Raw genomic sequence first — 16826 nt, forward strand, 5'->3', positions numbered from 1 at the left:
AGGCCTCAGTGGCTATAGCTGAAGCAAATAAGTTTTGAAGACAGGAGTTGCCCCAGAATTGTGTCGCATTTATATGCTTTCTTGTCTCTTCCTGCTTGATGCGGTGTGTAATGTACTAATCTCCAACATTGATTTTACTTCTCAATATACTTTGCGGTTAAAAACGCCTATCCTATATTTTGAATATCACCCTGAATGATGGAAATGAAAGCATACGCAGCTCAATGTTTCATGACATGGATCATCCAGGATAATTGATCAAAAATTTCCACTAATGAAGATACAACACAAGCATTTCACATGTCCCCCGGGCCCAGGGGAAGTACAGCCTCTTGTTCTCTGACTCCCAATGTTTCTTCCTCAAGATCTCCTGGATTTGACAGGGATCTAGGGGGCAGTAAAGAGCTTCTTGTGGCTAATCACATGTGCTTCTCAGCAGGATCAGCCTGAAAGCTGAAGGCATAACCCATTGTCAATGAAGGGACCTCCAAATATGGCTCTGTCATTATGTCTCACTGTATTTCGACACGGAAACCCTGTTTCATGGGACCTTCTGCAAAACCTAACTTAAAAATTGTGCCTACTTTACCTAGCTGTGCTGCAGATGGTCTTAAAGATACCAGTAGGCCTGTATCTGATTCAGAGAGTATTTGTCTTATCAGCATGGAGAACTTAGCAGCTGGATGGTGAACTCATTGAACATGGGCTGGCCAGTCTTCACACCTCCCATTGGTATTTGATCTTGGCTTTCCAGCCAACCTGCTGAACCCCGTTAGGAAAAAAAATCTGTCAACATTCAGAGCTGAAGAGGAAATAGCATTTTTGAGATAAAATTTTCTTTGTAGCAGATGTATATTTTATTAGCTTTATCAAGTGTCTTTTCTCAATAGAGTTCCACAGCAGTAGGCTGTAAAATAACAAAATCACACACAATCACGAAAGTTGGAAACACCTCTTTGAGGTTGCCTGCTTAAAGAGACCAAACAGAAAGCCTGAGAGTTGGGCACATTTCTGAGATATTCTGCTGCGATTGTGTAAGATTTGTCTGCGAGCCTTAATTTTCTCATTACCTACTTTTAACAAGTCAGGCACAAATAATTAGAACTGCTTATATAGGAAAAATTGTTGAGGCTTTAAAATGTCTCAACACCAAAAGAGAAGAAAGAGAATGCATATTCTTTAGTCTTAATTTGGTTCCCCAGGAGCAAACTTGAATCCTGAAACAAGAATTCAAACTCACATAGTTTATTTTGTGGGAAGGAAGGGAATGAAGAGAACACAGGTAGGGGAGAAGAGAAATAAGACTAGGAAGAGAAGAAAATTAATAAAGATAGGCTTCTCAAGCCAATTACCACAGTAGGCAACTGAAATTTAATCCCGCATGAGCACGCTAGGGGCCCATGACAAACACATGCTGCAGGGTCCCCCTGAGGGTTAAAGGAGCTGACGTATTTCTACAACATCATCATGCACTACTGCTGGAATCCCAACAGAGCCATCCATCACTTCTTATATAGACTCCTTTTGGCTCAAAGCACTTCACCTAGTATTTACTTTTCTCTTACTATTTCATCTTTTTTTGTGGATGACAGGAAATCACTGGCTAACCAATAATCAGATAAGCAGAGCATTTGTGGAAGGAATTCCTCACCCTCTACATCTTCTCACGAGCATAGCTAATTTATTTCAGATCTGATAGCAATTCCACTTACTTAGAATTTGGATGTCATTCAATACACACCAGACCACAACTGAACTGGACAGCCCCTTTTAAATTTCAACAATACAAACATCTCTCACAACAGTTTCTAGCTCCCAGAAAACATAATTTCTATTCTGAAAGAGGATGGGATTAATTCAATTAATTTCAATTCAACAAAATGTACCTATGTATTTATGTGTGCTATAGTTAAAATACCATTAGTGTGTGTAGATGATAGATAGATAGATAGATAGATAGATAGATAGATATTCCCTGCCTTAACAAATTTATAATCAAGAGTTGAAGTAGAAATGTACAAAAATACTATAAAACAAGGCATATTACAATTACTCAAAGCATAAATAAACAAGGTGCTAGGCACCATTAAGGAGAGAGCAATAAATTCCAACCAGGTGAAAATAAAGGAAATTTCATTTCCTTCAGAAATGAAATGAATTTGAGTTATGTCTAAGTAAAGTTGGCTCCTGTCCCTAACTGCAAGCTCCCTACCTGTGGTCAAGGTCATGGCTTCAGCTGTCCACATTCCTGTGTCCATGTTCCAGGGGATTCCTCCGAGTTCCAGGCCGTGTTTTGAATCCCTTTGACTGTGGTCAGGTGTCCCCATTGTCAGCCCTGAGGCTCTTCCCTGAATTCCCCTGCTGGCCTCTGCCCTGCTGGATCCTGCCAGCCTTTGGCTTCGGGGTCTCCCTGCTCACTGCGTCTCAGAACAACCACCTCAGTTCCTCTCTCTGAGAGGTGTGGGCAGATCCCACACTGCCCAGAGCTCTGCCCAGTTCTCTAGGTCTTCAGAATTTGACCTGGCCCAGGTTTTCCATCTGCATGTGCGGAGCAAATGGACACTGGACAGTGCTAGGCCTTGAATGACCAGAAAGGAAATGGACAGGAAGCCAGACAGACTTTGCATGGAATGTGGAAAGGTCCAGAGAAGAACTGGCTCCTTATGACATGAATAATAAATGAGATCCCAGCACATAACATGGTGCCTTCTTTTCTCCAGTCCCCTGGCTACTCTTCCAGCAGCATTACCATTGGTATACTTATGTGTACCTCCATGACCCTTCAACAAATTCTTCATAATGGTCACGACGGTCAGTCTCTTCATGTACCTCAATAACTTGTGCCTCACACCCTTCTACTGATGGCTGTCCACTGCCTTTCAATTTTTCTTTCTGTCCACTAGGCAAATTCTGATTCTCTAAACCTTCTATTCAACCTTCAATGCACCCTCCAAATACCTCCTCCTCTCTGAAGCCTTTTTTGCCCAGCATCCTCCAATCTTAGGCAAAGCTGATTCCTCCCTTCTTCATACCACCAGTGTACCTTAACCATTATTTCTGTAACTGGTTTACTTGTCTATATGTCTTCTTGGGCAATGAGATTCTCCAAAGCAGAGATGTGCCTTATCATTTCCTTGTGCACCTCCTCTCTGTACTGGGCACAGTATCTGGCCCAGAGCAGTGTGGTCACCAGCCTGACCGGGGCAGAGGAGGTTGGTAAAGAGAAATGAGAGTTTGTTCACAGTGGGGAGACACACATCGGGAGCATGTGTGCATTCAGGTCATTAGGTAGGAAGCAGGAAGACGAAAGTAGCCAACAGCATATCCTTTCATTGTCTTTTACTTGGACCCATTGCCAGAATCAAGAACAAAGAACCTGGAAGCCCCTGGATTTATCTCACCTGGTAGTCTGAGTGGACTCCAGTGATAGGGTGTCTTAGTCCATTTTGTGTGGCTATAAAGGAATACCTGAGGCTGGCTAATTTACTAAGAAAAGAGGTATATTTAGCTCATGGTTTTGCAGGCTATACAGGAAGCCTGGTGCCAGCATCTGCTCAGCTTCTGGTGAGGCCCTCAGGCTGTGTCCACTCATGGTAGAAGGTGAAGGAGAGCTGGCATGTGCAGAGATCACATGAAGAGAGAGGAAGCAAGAAGGTGAGGAGGTACCAGCTCTTTGTGACAAGCAGCTCTCGTGGGAGCTGAGTAAGAACTCACCTCCAAGAGACGGAATTAATTTATTCATGAGGGATCTGTCCTCATGATCCAAACACCTCCCATTAGGCCCCACATTCAATACTGGGAATCATATTTCAACGTGAGGTTTGGAGAGGACAAACATCCAAACCGTAGCACATAGCCTTTGCGATTTCTTTTAATTGATTGATCTACCCTACACCAGAATGGGTGAAAAAGGACCTTATTTTTTCTGTATATGGCTGTGTTGTTTTCTTAAGAGATGAGCTCCTGCATCAGGACATCATGGGCACTAGCATTTCAGAAATAGTGGAGGCAATAACCCGAGCTCGGTGGCATGAATCCATACTTCACATTTTATTAGCAGTGTAATAATTTTCTAAAAGATTAGTATCACAGATGCACTGATATAAGAATGCTTTGAATTCTTTGAGTTCTCCAGAGGCATATTTTAAGTGTCAGATACAAACTTTACTTTTCCAAATAATGAAAACCAAGGCAGTTTTCCTGAAGGAAAGAGCATCTTTAATTAATTCTAGGTAAGTGATTCTAAAGATTAACCAGAAGAGGCAGGTATACCTTAGGTGTAGTGGATAACCTCCAAGGTTTGGTGAGTATTAGCGTATGTGAGTCTGTGCTTGCATAGTTGTTTCTGAAAATATTTGGGAACCCCTTGGGGAGAATCCCCCTCCATAGAGAGTCACCATCACTGGGAGCCTTTCTTACCCAGGAGAGAGGATATGGAGGCAGAATTTAGGGTGAGGACTGTTACACTCATAATTGAGGCTCTGAATGGAAATGTGCTGAGAAAGAAAAGCATAAAGAGAAAGACATAGAAAGAAATGAAGATAGCCAGACAGGTATAGAAGGAACATGACTCCCTTTAAATAGAGAAACAGCCGCACGATACTTTCAAGTAATGCTGCCTTGTTATGTCCATATTTTGACCCATTGTGGTACCTGTGCAAATAGCCCTGATTTCAGGCCAAGCCCTGGCTTGATAAATGGAACTCACACAGTAACAACAGGTTTCCTACCACATCGATCTTGTTGATGTTGGAGCAAATTGAAGCAGATGTTTCCTGTCAACTGTGAATCTCTTCCCAAAGAACACATCAGCATCCTCAACCTCTTCAAGCCACACAAAAGACCAAGGACCTCCATGCAACTGGATTTCTCCTTAACCGCACCATTCTATTTGTTAGGTCCATTATCTCTAAACAATTAACATTTTCTGCAATACTGTGCTCCAGAATGTGTATATAATTGGAATACAGCACATGGCCCTATAAAAGAAAGAAACTATTAAGAAAATGGTCTCTTTAGCCAATTGGAGGAAATATAATTTCTGACCCAGGGCCGCTATGGCCAGCTGGATACTGATGCATAAAGATACCTAACTATTTGTAGCAGAGCAGGAGGTGGGACCCAGAGTGTGAGCCCTGAGATGATCTAGAAATTCCTGTGCAAATGGATCCATCAGCAAAGGGTGATTTCATCCATTAAGGAAGACCAAGCTGCTTGTGGAGAAAATTTGACAACTGTTCGACAGTGCTTTTCCCTCCTTTAGGAAGTAGGGAACACTGAGTAAATGGGAATGTAGGAAATACTAGCATGTGATATTTATCAGAATAAGACCAGAAATGTCTTTGTAAACTTCATGACTCTCAGAAACCATGAAGCGTAATGTGTAAGCTTCACTTTCAGCTGCCAGTAATGTTATGTTTAGAGACAGCATTTTCTTCAATAAGCAATTCAGCAAAGTTGAAGATTTAAATAAAGGCGGAAAAATAATGCAGACTACATTATAAAGTAATAATAGCAGGTAATAGCCACTGATTGCTTCTCCTATGCTAACTACTTTATGTTTATTACCCCATTCAAGTTGCATGACAATCAGACAAGAAGCAGATTAGAAAAGAGAAAGCCTTCTGTAGCAAACCATTCATTGTGAGTAACAAAGTGCTACGTATGGTGTTAGAGAGCCTGGGCTTTGAATTCACAAAGGTAGGGAAGCTACCTTGTCTGCTCACCACACTGATGAACTTCTATAGTCAAAGCACTACACTCAGACTAAAAAATAAAAACAAAGAAGTTGTGGTCCCTGTTCTTAGGGAGCTCATTTAAGGGCTCCCCATGAGCAACACTCGTAATCTAAGAGAAGACAGCTTTATTACAGCCACAAGTTCCGATTCCCCAGGCCAACATAAGCGGTTTCCTCTAAGCATCCTCATTGCCTCTATTGCGGCATTCCATGCATTGTATTGAAAATGTTGCTGAGGATATCTGACTCTGTCACTAAATCATAAAATTTTTTGGACAGTAAGCATGAATCTCATTATTCATACACTATCTGACCCAGAGAAGGTTTTCAATAAATGTTTATTGATAAGCAAGTGAGTAAGTTGTAGTAAGCAAGTGACGTCCAAAAGTAATGAGATTTTTAGGGAAATAGCCATAATTCTAGAATTCTATATTGTCCTTAAATATTGGAAAAATCATATATATATATATATACACACACACACACATTATATATTTATATACATACACACACTACATATGTGTGTATGTATATATATATAAAATATATATATATATATATTTATATATACTTTTTAAAGAGATAGGGTCTCTGTATGTCTCTATGTTGCCCAGGCTGGTCTTGAACTCCTAGGCTCAAGCAATCCTCCAGCCTCACCCTCTGGGGTAGTTGGGACTACAGGCACACCCGGCTAATGGGCAAATAACCTATGAATGAATTAGAGGTGTTGACAGTTGCCCACCCAAAATCATTCCCACTGCTTTTCATATTAAGAGAATCATGACTTTATTCAGGCACCTAGTCCTCAGCAAAGGTGAATTTACACAAAATAGGACAAATATGGCACAGGAGGACTTCTGGAAAAGTTTCCCTGACTTTAAAAAGACACATAAACAGTAGGTAGTCTCTTTTCTGCCATAAGACCACATCGTATGTGAGGGTAATAGCTCGCACTGCTGGGGCCTTTCCATGAGGAAATCTCATCAACGTCAAAGACCACATCCTGAGAATGAAAGAACCTAGTTCCTTGAAGACATTGCTGAGGCAATGAATCACCCACCTCTGCTGCGCCCTTTCTAGACATTTTAATACGAGATGTAACTTTTTCCTTATTGTTTATGTCATTTGTAATTCAGTTTTTGTTACTTGCAACAGAGAGCCACGTTGCTTCCGAAAAACCTTGTTCCCAATCTTTGTGGCTATAACATGACTCCATAGGTAAGACCTGGTTTGGCCTCAGAGGTTTGCCCACTCTGAGCATCAATGTACTTGTTTGTAAAATGGGAAAAATACTTTTCTCATTGGGTTGTAAATTGTTATATCCTACACCCTGGAGTATTTTCTCTGGTAGATATTCCTCCTCTCCTCCTCCTCACCCTCCTCCTCATCATCATCATCCTCACCACCATCATCAAAAATATCATCATCATAGTTCATGTCAGCATCCTAAATTCTTTAGTCTAAAGAAAAAAATTAGCAATTAAATATTAAAGATATTTTATATCTTCAAAGACTGCAATATTCTACACCGAATGTTAAGGACATCATCTAAACCCACAGTACAGACAGCTAGTTGTCCCTCTATAACTCTCATTCCCCTCTATCTTAATAAGACAACCTCTAGTTTTTAGCCACGCTCGTGGCCATTCAGAATGAAGACTCCATTTCTCAACTTCCCTTGGAGCTATATGTGGCCACATCACTAAGTCCCGGCCAATAGGATATATGCAAAATTGTCACCCATCCACTTCCATGAATCTCCTTAAAAGATGGTGTAGTCCTTTGTCCTTCTTCTTCATCCTCTCTCTAGTTGCTGCCTAAATATGGGCATGGTGGCCAGAGCTCCCACTGCCTGGAACCCTGAGGACAAGGGCTGCATCCTACTAGGGAGGCAGAGCTATGAGCTAGATGCAGTGTGGCCCCTGGAGGCTCTTTGCAGAACAGCCACTATCCCAGCCCTTCTAGATGGGGAGAGCGAGGCCCTGAGAAGTGATGAGAATCAGTGGCAAAGTCAGATGTACCACCTCAGTCACACGCTCACATTTTTTTGCTTTGTTCTAAAGCGTCTGCTTGAGCTCTTCCTCGAGTCAGCCCACCTTGGCTCAACGGCATGCCTATCCGCAGCCACACACCAGCCTCTGCTCTGTGATCTCCTCTAGGAGTTGGCCCTTGATGGAAATTTCCTCTTTAAATCCAAACGACCTCATCCAAATCTCACATTTCACATTTCTTCACTCTCACATTTCTCATGCTCCTAACACCCACCTGACTTTTAAGAGTCATGTAAAGAAACCCCATCTGGGGGGAAATGTGCACCTTTCACTTCCCAAGTCTCTCCCTAGAGTACTAGTGAAATTAACTAACGGCTTTGCAGATAAAGGGACTCCAGACAATGTTATGAACTTTTCTGAAGTCATTATAAAAGCAAAAAAACTCCCATAATAATGATAAATTGGGGTTGAGATGTTAATTGTTAAAGAAAGTAGCCAGTGTTATATTAGTAACAAAGAAGTCCACTTTCACAAATCTCTCCTCTGTCCTCTCATGCCGGTGCACAGGTATATCAAAGAGCAATTCTTTTGCTCAGGATGTTTCTCTTATTTCACTTTTGCAGCTTTCGGCTGAACTACTAAACAGGTTATACAATGAACAAATGCTTACAATATGCACACAAATCACATTCTATGTTTTAATGGGATGTGTGGGCAATACAAAGTCAAACCCCTATTATCAGAAGTAGTGGTAGGGTAAACATTTCAGGTCTGTTTGGGGGTTTGAGGCTTTTGGCCAGCATACAGAGACAGAGATGTGTTATAAAAGAAACTCTGTATTTTCCCAGAAAGATAGTTTTTCTAAAGAGATGGGACTTCTAGGGTCCTATAAGTGTTCTACGGAAGCACCTAACAGAGGGAACAATGAGTTTTCATGTGTTTTAGAGGATATTAATCAAAAGGTATGGATCAAAAGGCAATAGGGGCTGAGCATGGTGGCTCATGCCTATAATCCCAGCACTTTCAGAGGCCAAGGCAGGAGGATTGCTTGAGTCCAGGAGTTTGAGACCAGCCTAGGCAGCGTAGTGAGACCTTGTCTCTACAAAAAATAAAAATAAAAAATCAGCCAGGTAGGATGGTGCATGTCTGTGTTCCCAGCTACTTGGGAGGCTGAGGTGGGAGGATCACTTGAGCCTGGAAGTTCATTGTAGTGAGCTGTGATTGTGCCACTGCCCTCCAGCCTAGGCAACAGACAGACCCCTCCCCCATCCCAAAAAAACATAGGTCTATTCCTAGGTCACTAACTGAAAGGCTCAATATATTAATACATATTTTTAAAAAGCTAAAGAAAATTAACAATAATTATTTACAAAGTAATCTGAAAAACTATAAAATAGAGATACATGAGGTTCACACAGCAGAGTCCTCTGGAAGCTCTGATGGGCTCTGAAATGTGAATATACACAGCAAGAAAGCACCCCTGCCTCACTAGCATCCACATGTGGAAGACAGGGCCTGAGCACAGCCACTGGCCAACATTTAGTCCTTAATGTGGAAGCGTTAGAGACTACTCATGAGAATCCACTGCCTATGCTTCAGTCTCTTATCCATAAAGCCCCATTGCCATGACAATAATAGCTAACATCACTGAACGCATAGCGTGGACTGGCACTGCTCTAAGTACCATATATATATATATATATAACCTAATTTAATCCTCAGTACAAGACCCTGTGCTATGGTTTGAATGTTTAACCCCTTCAAAATTTCTGTTGAAACTTCATCCCTAGTGTGGCAGTATCAAGAGGGGGGCTTTAAGAAGGGATTGGGTCATGAGGACTCTGACCTCATGAATGGATTAACTCATTCATGGATTAGTGGATTAATGAGTTACCATGGGAGTGGGTCTGATGGCTTTATAAGAGGAGAAAGAGAGACCTGAGCTAGCATGCTCGGCCCCCTCACCCCCTGTGCTACCTTGGGACTCTGCAGAGTCCTTGCCAGCAAGAACGCTCTCACCTGTTATGCCCCTGGACCTTGGACTTCTCAGCCTCCATAACTGTAAGAAATGAATTCTTTTGCTTCATAAATTACCAAGTTTCAGGTATTCTGTTATAAGAAACCAAAAATAGACTAAGACACCCTGAGAAGTTAGGTAAACAGCCCAAGGTCATAAAGTCAGAAGGCAGAGGAGTTAGAATTCAACCCCAGGTAGTCTGAATGCAGAGGCCAATAAAGGTCAGCGAGTTCCATGTCCCACTTCGTACATGAGCTCATTTGAGTACACTGGCAGACACAAATGCTTGCTTTTCTTAAACTACATTCCCTCTCTCTCCCTCCCACCCCAAAATATAGGTAGTAGAATCTGTGTGAGACAATGTTTATGAACAATGTCATCATGATTTAAAAACACTCCCCAGCTCTATCCTTGAGATTCACACTGAAGCCATGGACCTCCCTGAATCTAGCAGAACACCTTACACAGAGATATTAACACATTTTGTTGGCAGTGAAGTTTGCTAAAGGAAAAGGGAACATGGAAGGGAAGATGAGCTCCATCAGGAATATCCAGTACCACGCAGTGTGCTTGGCACACAAAAGGGGCTAAAAAAGGTTTTTTGGAAAATGGAAATGTGAGAGGTAGGCAAGGTGGGGAAGAAGGGAAGATAAGAAAAGAAGGAAGGAAGGAAGGAAGGAAGGAAGGAAGAAGAAGGAGGAGGAGGGAGGGAGGGAGGGAGGGAGGGAGGAAGGAGAACGGAAGGAGAAGGAAGGAGAAGGGAAGGAGAAGGGGAGGGAAGGAGGGATGAATAGAGATGGAGGGAAAGGGTGGGAAGAAGGAAGAAAGGGATAAAGAGGAGAGGATGAGAAAGAAGGACAGATGACTACTTGAGCACATGCAAAGGTCAGAGGCAAGAACCACTGTTCCAATTTGAATACCACTGTCAGTTATTAGTGAGTCTCAGAGTATTTGCAGGGGTAGGAGGAGGTAAGAAGCTCCTGAATTCCCCCTCCAGAAGTGTACCCCAATGGACTCACCTAGATCATACCCCTTTGCCATCAATTGGGTCCTAATTACTGCAGTTACTCTTTCTGGAAGGAGAAAAGAAAGATCTTGCTTTGGAGGACAAATGTATCCATTCTCAGTCACTTGGTGTGGGACAGAATGACCCTCCTCGTAGCTCTACCTAATGAGGGGAAGGAGGCTTAAGACTGTCAGTCTATCCCGTCCTCTATAGCCCCAGAGAATCAATGAGTCAGAGAAAGTACAAACCCCAACCAAAGTCAAGACTTGAGATGATGTTTCCAGTTTCTTCTTGGAAAGAAAATCTTTGTCTTCCAACTTCATAGACAAGCTGGTGTAACAGCATGGGGTCTAGAAATCCTGCAGACACTTGCTACCTGGACCAGACAGTCAGAGGCTCGGAGCCTAAGGATGAGAGTGATACCATCTAAGGCAGAGCAGACAAGAGGGAATACCAGGTCAAATGGTAGTATCATGTGAGCGGCTGGATCACGGGTCACCTGAGGCCAATCTACTTCAGTTATGTGGGCCAACACATTCCTTTTGCTATTTAGGCCCCATTTCAACTAGTTTTCTCTAATGGGCTGCACAAAGATCCCAAGTGATATGATCTCTCTGTGACTCCTGGTGGATCTTGCATTCTTAAATACAGGCATCAACTTACAAGGAGTTTTCCCTCATGCCAGAATATAAACCACCAATGCCATCAGGACTCTAAAAGAACTTGGAACTCCAAATGACAAATTTAATCATCAGGCAGAAACCTGATCAGAGATGAGATGACTGGATTCCCAGGTCTGGATTCCACCCTTACCTGTGTAGGGCATATAGATAGGGCTGACAAGATTTGTTTTCATTTTTTCCTAGGCTTGGGCGTCTCATATCCAACTGCTAACACATTATTTACTAGAGGATCTCATTGTACTTAATCGATATCTTTTATGTTTCTGGTCATCAGTGTTGTCAATCTCAGATTTAAAACTTAGGCTGGGCACAGGAGCTCACACCTCTAATCCCAGCACTTTCGGAGGCCAAGGTGGGTGGATCACTTGAGGCCAGGAGTTAAAAACCAGCCTGGCCAACATGGTAAAACCCTGTCTCTAGTAAAAATACAAAAAAATTAGCCAGGCATTGTGTCACATGCCTGTAATCCCAGCTAATCGGGAGGCTGAGGCATGAGAATTGCTTGCACCCAGGAGGCAGAGGTTGCAGTGAGCCGAGATTGCACCACTGCACTCCAGCCTGGGCAACACAGCAAGACTTCATCAACAAAACAAAACAACCTCTAGAAGGAATCATACATGCTTAACCCACTTTACCCAGAATATAAGGGAGAAAAGCTGCTGAAGCCTAATAAATAACTTTTAGTGCAGCTGCTGCTGATGATCTTCAAGCAGATTCTGAGGCAAAGATGTAAAATTCCAAACTTACCTTGAACTACAGTCAACGTTTTCCTGGAAGTCTTAAGTTAAAGCCAGGACTGCTTCTTTCAGAGTTTTACTAAACAGTACTGACGTTCAACGTCAAAATTACAGATGTATTGGGTTGAAATTAATTCTGCTTATCTGATGTCATCTACCACCTTGGGGGTAATACAGGTCTCTCTCCCTACCCCCACCCCTACCCCCACACTAACCCACAAGAATGACTTTCACTCGGAGTATAATCAGAACTTTTCCTGCCCTCACAAATAAGGAATAGTGAAGAGATTATGAGGCTTCAGCCAGATAATCAGGTACCAATATTGACTAATTTATTCCATGTGACCTTGGGCAATTACTTAACGTCTCATCATCATATTTTTCTGTAAATACAATGTCAGTCATAGTGCTTGCCTCAAATACTTCTGAAGGTTTGTATGACAATGAAACAACATACTATATAACATAGCAGTCCCCAACCTTTTTGGCACCAGGGACTGGTTTCACAGAAGACAATTTTTCCACAGACGGGGGGAGGGGGATGATTTGGGGATGATTTGACAGCATTCCATTTATTTTGCACTTTATTTCTATTATTATTACGTTGTAATATATACTGAAATAACTATACAACACACCATAATGTAGAATCAGCGGGAGCCCTGAGCTGTTTTTCCTGAAACTAGATGGTTCCCATCTGGAGATGATGGGAGACAGTGACAGATCATCAGGCATTAGATTCTCATAAGGAGCATGCAACCTAGACCCCTTACATGCACAGTTCACAGTAGGATTTGCTCTCCTATGAGAATCTAATGCTGCCACCGATCTGACAGGAGATGGTGCTCACGGAGTAATGCTCACTCACCTGCTATGTGGCCTGGGGTTGGGGATCTCTGCTGTAATAGAGTTCACTTGTAAATAAAAATGCCTACCTGAGCACACAAAACTTTCAGGCAGCATCTTGATTCACCCTGTACATCTATCTTACCATACTATCTTTCCCTCAGCATGACAGGTAAAGTGAAATCAGTGACATTTAGCAAGCATTTAAGCAGTATTTCAATAGACCTAGCTCAACACTACCCTAGAAAGTTGAAGCTAAAATCCATTTTAAAACTTTTTTGGTGGGGAGAGCTACAAAATACATTTTGAAATATAAAGCACACATAAGAACTGCAATGCTCTTTCACTCCAGAAATACCTTCAGGCCTAAGATGACTTACCATTATCTTCCTTCATTTTAAAACGTTGTCAAGCACCAAACTTCTCTGGTGGCTTGACAAAGCATATGATTGAGAGTTAGGCCGGGCTAAACTACCTTCCTTATATCTTTTATATCACCAATAAATTTGACTAATGACTGATATCTGAGAACCTCCAACTCTGTAAGTTATGTCTTTTCCAAAGACAAGATTGCAGGCCATATATTTATGTCCTGGTTCAAACAAAAAGGAAAGCAGTAGACAGTAATTCCAGAGACAATTCAACTCCCCTGAACCTAACCAATGTTTATTGGTGGTCTAGTAAATACAAACCTCTATGCTGGGAACTAGAGTCATTCAAAGAGAGCAATGATTCTTGCCCCTAGTCAGAAAAGGAGTTCCAAGAGAGATGCTTTGTTTTATTTTTAAATAAATAGAGTTTGATTATTTTTATCATCTTTATCAAGGTATAGTTTATATAAAATAAAATTCATTACTTCTTTTTTTATTTTTTGAGAAGGAGTCTCACTCTGTTCCCCAGTCTGGAGTGCAGTGGCAGGATCTCGGCTCACTGCAAGCTCTGCCTCCCAGGTTTAAGCGATTCTCATGCCTCAGCCTCCCAAGTAGCTGGGATTACAAGCCTGCGCCACCACACCCAGTTAATTTTTGCATTTTTAGTAGAGACAGGGCCTTCACCATGTTAACCAGGCTGGTCTTGAACTCCTGACCTCAAGTGATCCACCTGTCTCAGCCTCCCAAAGTGCTGGGATTACAGGCATGAGCCACCGTGCCCAGTCAAAATTCATCACTTCTAAGTGTACAGTTTCATGAGCCTTGACAAGTACACACACACACACACACACACACACACACATATAGCTGTGTAACTACCACTGTAATCAAGATATGGAACATTTTTATCAGCTCAAAACATATACCTCATGCCTCTTTGCAGTAATCAATGGGATTGATTTTTAAATTGAGTAAATATTTTAAGTCACAAGGAGTAAAAGAGAGAGGTTATTGAACCAAATGGAGCCTGCGAAGACCAAAATTGAGATTACAAAGGCAGGCCATGAAGTTAATGTTTCCGCTGGAGAACAACAGCACGCCACATGTTCGAGACTGGGTGGCACTGAGACTGGATGGCATTGAAACCCCAGTTTAAAGTAGCCTTGAATCCCTAATCAGACAGGGCGATTCTAAGGAGCTTCTTTCAGTATTGGATCCACCCACCACTGGTCAAAGTGACTTGTTTAGACCAAGAAGGGCCACGCCGGTGGGAGGGCTGAAAATAGGCTGCTGGACAACCTAAACCATGACAATGCCCTTCCCGAGACAGAATCTGAGTGTCAAAGAGTCCTCACAAATACAGCAGATAAAAGAGAGCTGACTTCCAAAAAAGGTTCGTCTTTCAGTTCTCATGGGAGAGTGATGACAACTATATATTTTAGCACTTGGGTTACTTAACATTCATCTAAGTGTTTTTCTGACTAACTCAGATAGCAGAAACCCAAGATGGCTCATAAAAATTGAATAAAAGTTGATGTATCCAGCATTTCCAAGAGGATTTAGCCACTATCTCCAAATCTCCTACAGTTTATAGTCTTAAGTGTTAACAATGTATTCCTCTCACTCTAGCCACTTAATACATAAATGCTCTTTACTAACTACAGGACTGAGATCACTTTCCCATTAGACACCCACTCTTAGAAACACACAGTTACAGACTTGAACCAGTCTCAGCATCCTTTCCAGTAGGTCAACATACAAACCATAAAGGAAGGCCACGTTATGCGTCTTGTAAATGCCTTGGTAATGAATCCAGTCCTCATTCAATTTGCCAGGGCAAGGAATAAACAACCTTGTGCTTATGTTCAGGCTGTGGGAAGCTTTTCATTATCGACTAGGAAATAACTACAATGCAGTTGCTTCCTTTCATCTCACATTGATTAAGCTGTATTTGCTAAGAGCGTCAGTACCCACATATCATTACTAAAAATCCAACTCAGTACAAACTCACCTAAATGTAAATGAAAACCACAAATCAGGCATAGTTTTATTATACCCAAAGGAGATTGGGTCATTATGCACCATTCATTTTCTTCTTATTATTCCGGTATATTTTTCTTTGCAATCAACAGATAGTATCACGAAATGTCTCTTTGTACAAAAGTCAAAAGAAGCATGTTGATAGCTCATAGTAGTTAACTTTTCGAAATATCCATTGGGGTGGAAGGAACATGGTATCAAAGGACTTACTGAGAAGGGGATGCTTGACTCAAGCCATAAAAGATAAAGAAGAACAAAATGGAATGAGGTGGGGCAAAGGGAATACATTTCAGGGACAGAAGTGCATGCAAAGGCACAGAAATGTGAGGGCATCGAATTTGGGGAACTGTAAGCAGCATGACATGTTTAGAGTGTAGGATAAGAATGTCTGCAGGAATGAAGTGTTTATAATCAGGAGATTTTGCGTGTTATATAATCAGGAGATTATGCATGTTGTATAGTCAAGAGATGGAATCTCCTGCAGGCATTCAAAGCCCACCAACCCATTTTAAACAAGGGAAGAAAATGCACGACTTTCTGCTTTAGAACAACTGCCATTGGGACAGTATAGAAGAGGAAATGAAGAAGAGGAAGTCTAGAGGAAGTGGGAACAGTTTATTGACTATTACAATAGTCCAAGCAAAAGATAATGAGAACCTAAAGTAGAAAAGGAAAAGTAGGAATGGAGAAGAAATAATGATTTAAAAACATTTAAGGGATCCCTCTAACAAAACCCAGTGATTAGTGGTACATCTGGAATGAGGGATTATTCCAAGGTTTATTATTTAGATAATAGGTGACTCATGCAGAGACTAAACACAGGAAAACCAATTTTCAGGAAAAATTAGGAAAGTTGCTATTTATACATGTTAAATTTGAGTTGTCTATAACAGATCTATCTACTGATATCAATTTGGCTATGGAACTCAGGAGTAAAATTTTGTCGAAAGATAAAAGATGAAAATCAGAAGTGCCTAAAACTGACAACGGGTCTAGTATCTAGATCATCCAAGGAACTTCTGCAAATTCATCAGACTAAAAAGAAGAACCCTAAATAGAAAAAAAAAATGGTCAAAGGACAGGAATAGGCAATTAATAGAAAAAGAAACTCCCAAATTTCTCAAGCATATGAAGAGATGCTCAAGCTCATTAGTAATGTGAGACATGAAAAATTAAAATTGCAATGGTATGTTACTCTCTCTCTAGTCCACTGGATAAAAATTGGAAAGTTAGACAACATAAAGTGTTGGCCTGGATTTGAAGATGCAGGAACTTAGAGACTGGTTGGAGAAGCAGGCAAGAGACGGGCATTCTGGAGTACAATCTGACAGTATTTGGTCAAAATTGACTAAATTAACTATAGACACCCCCTCTGGCCCAACAATTCTGCTTCTGAAT

The 16826-nt window shown here is 41.5% G+C and overlaps 1 protein-coding gene across 1 annotated transcript in view; it reads right to left on the minus strand.

Annotated features, from left to right (window-relative positions):
- PGM5 (phosphoglucomutase 5) overlaps nt 1-16826 on the minus strand; it is a 185809-nt gene that overhangs the window by 119714 nt on the left and 49269 nt on the right. The gene's annotated exons all lie outside the window — the stretch shown is intronic.

Source organism: Nomascus leucogenys, chromosome 1a, assembly GCF_006542625.1.
Source record: "Nomascus leucogenys isolate Asia chromosome 1a, Asia_NLE_v1, whole genome shotgun sequence".
Classification (NCBI taxonomy): Eukaryota; Metazoa; Chordata; class Mammalia; order Primates; family Hylobatidae; genus Nomascus; species Nomascus leucogenys.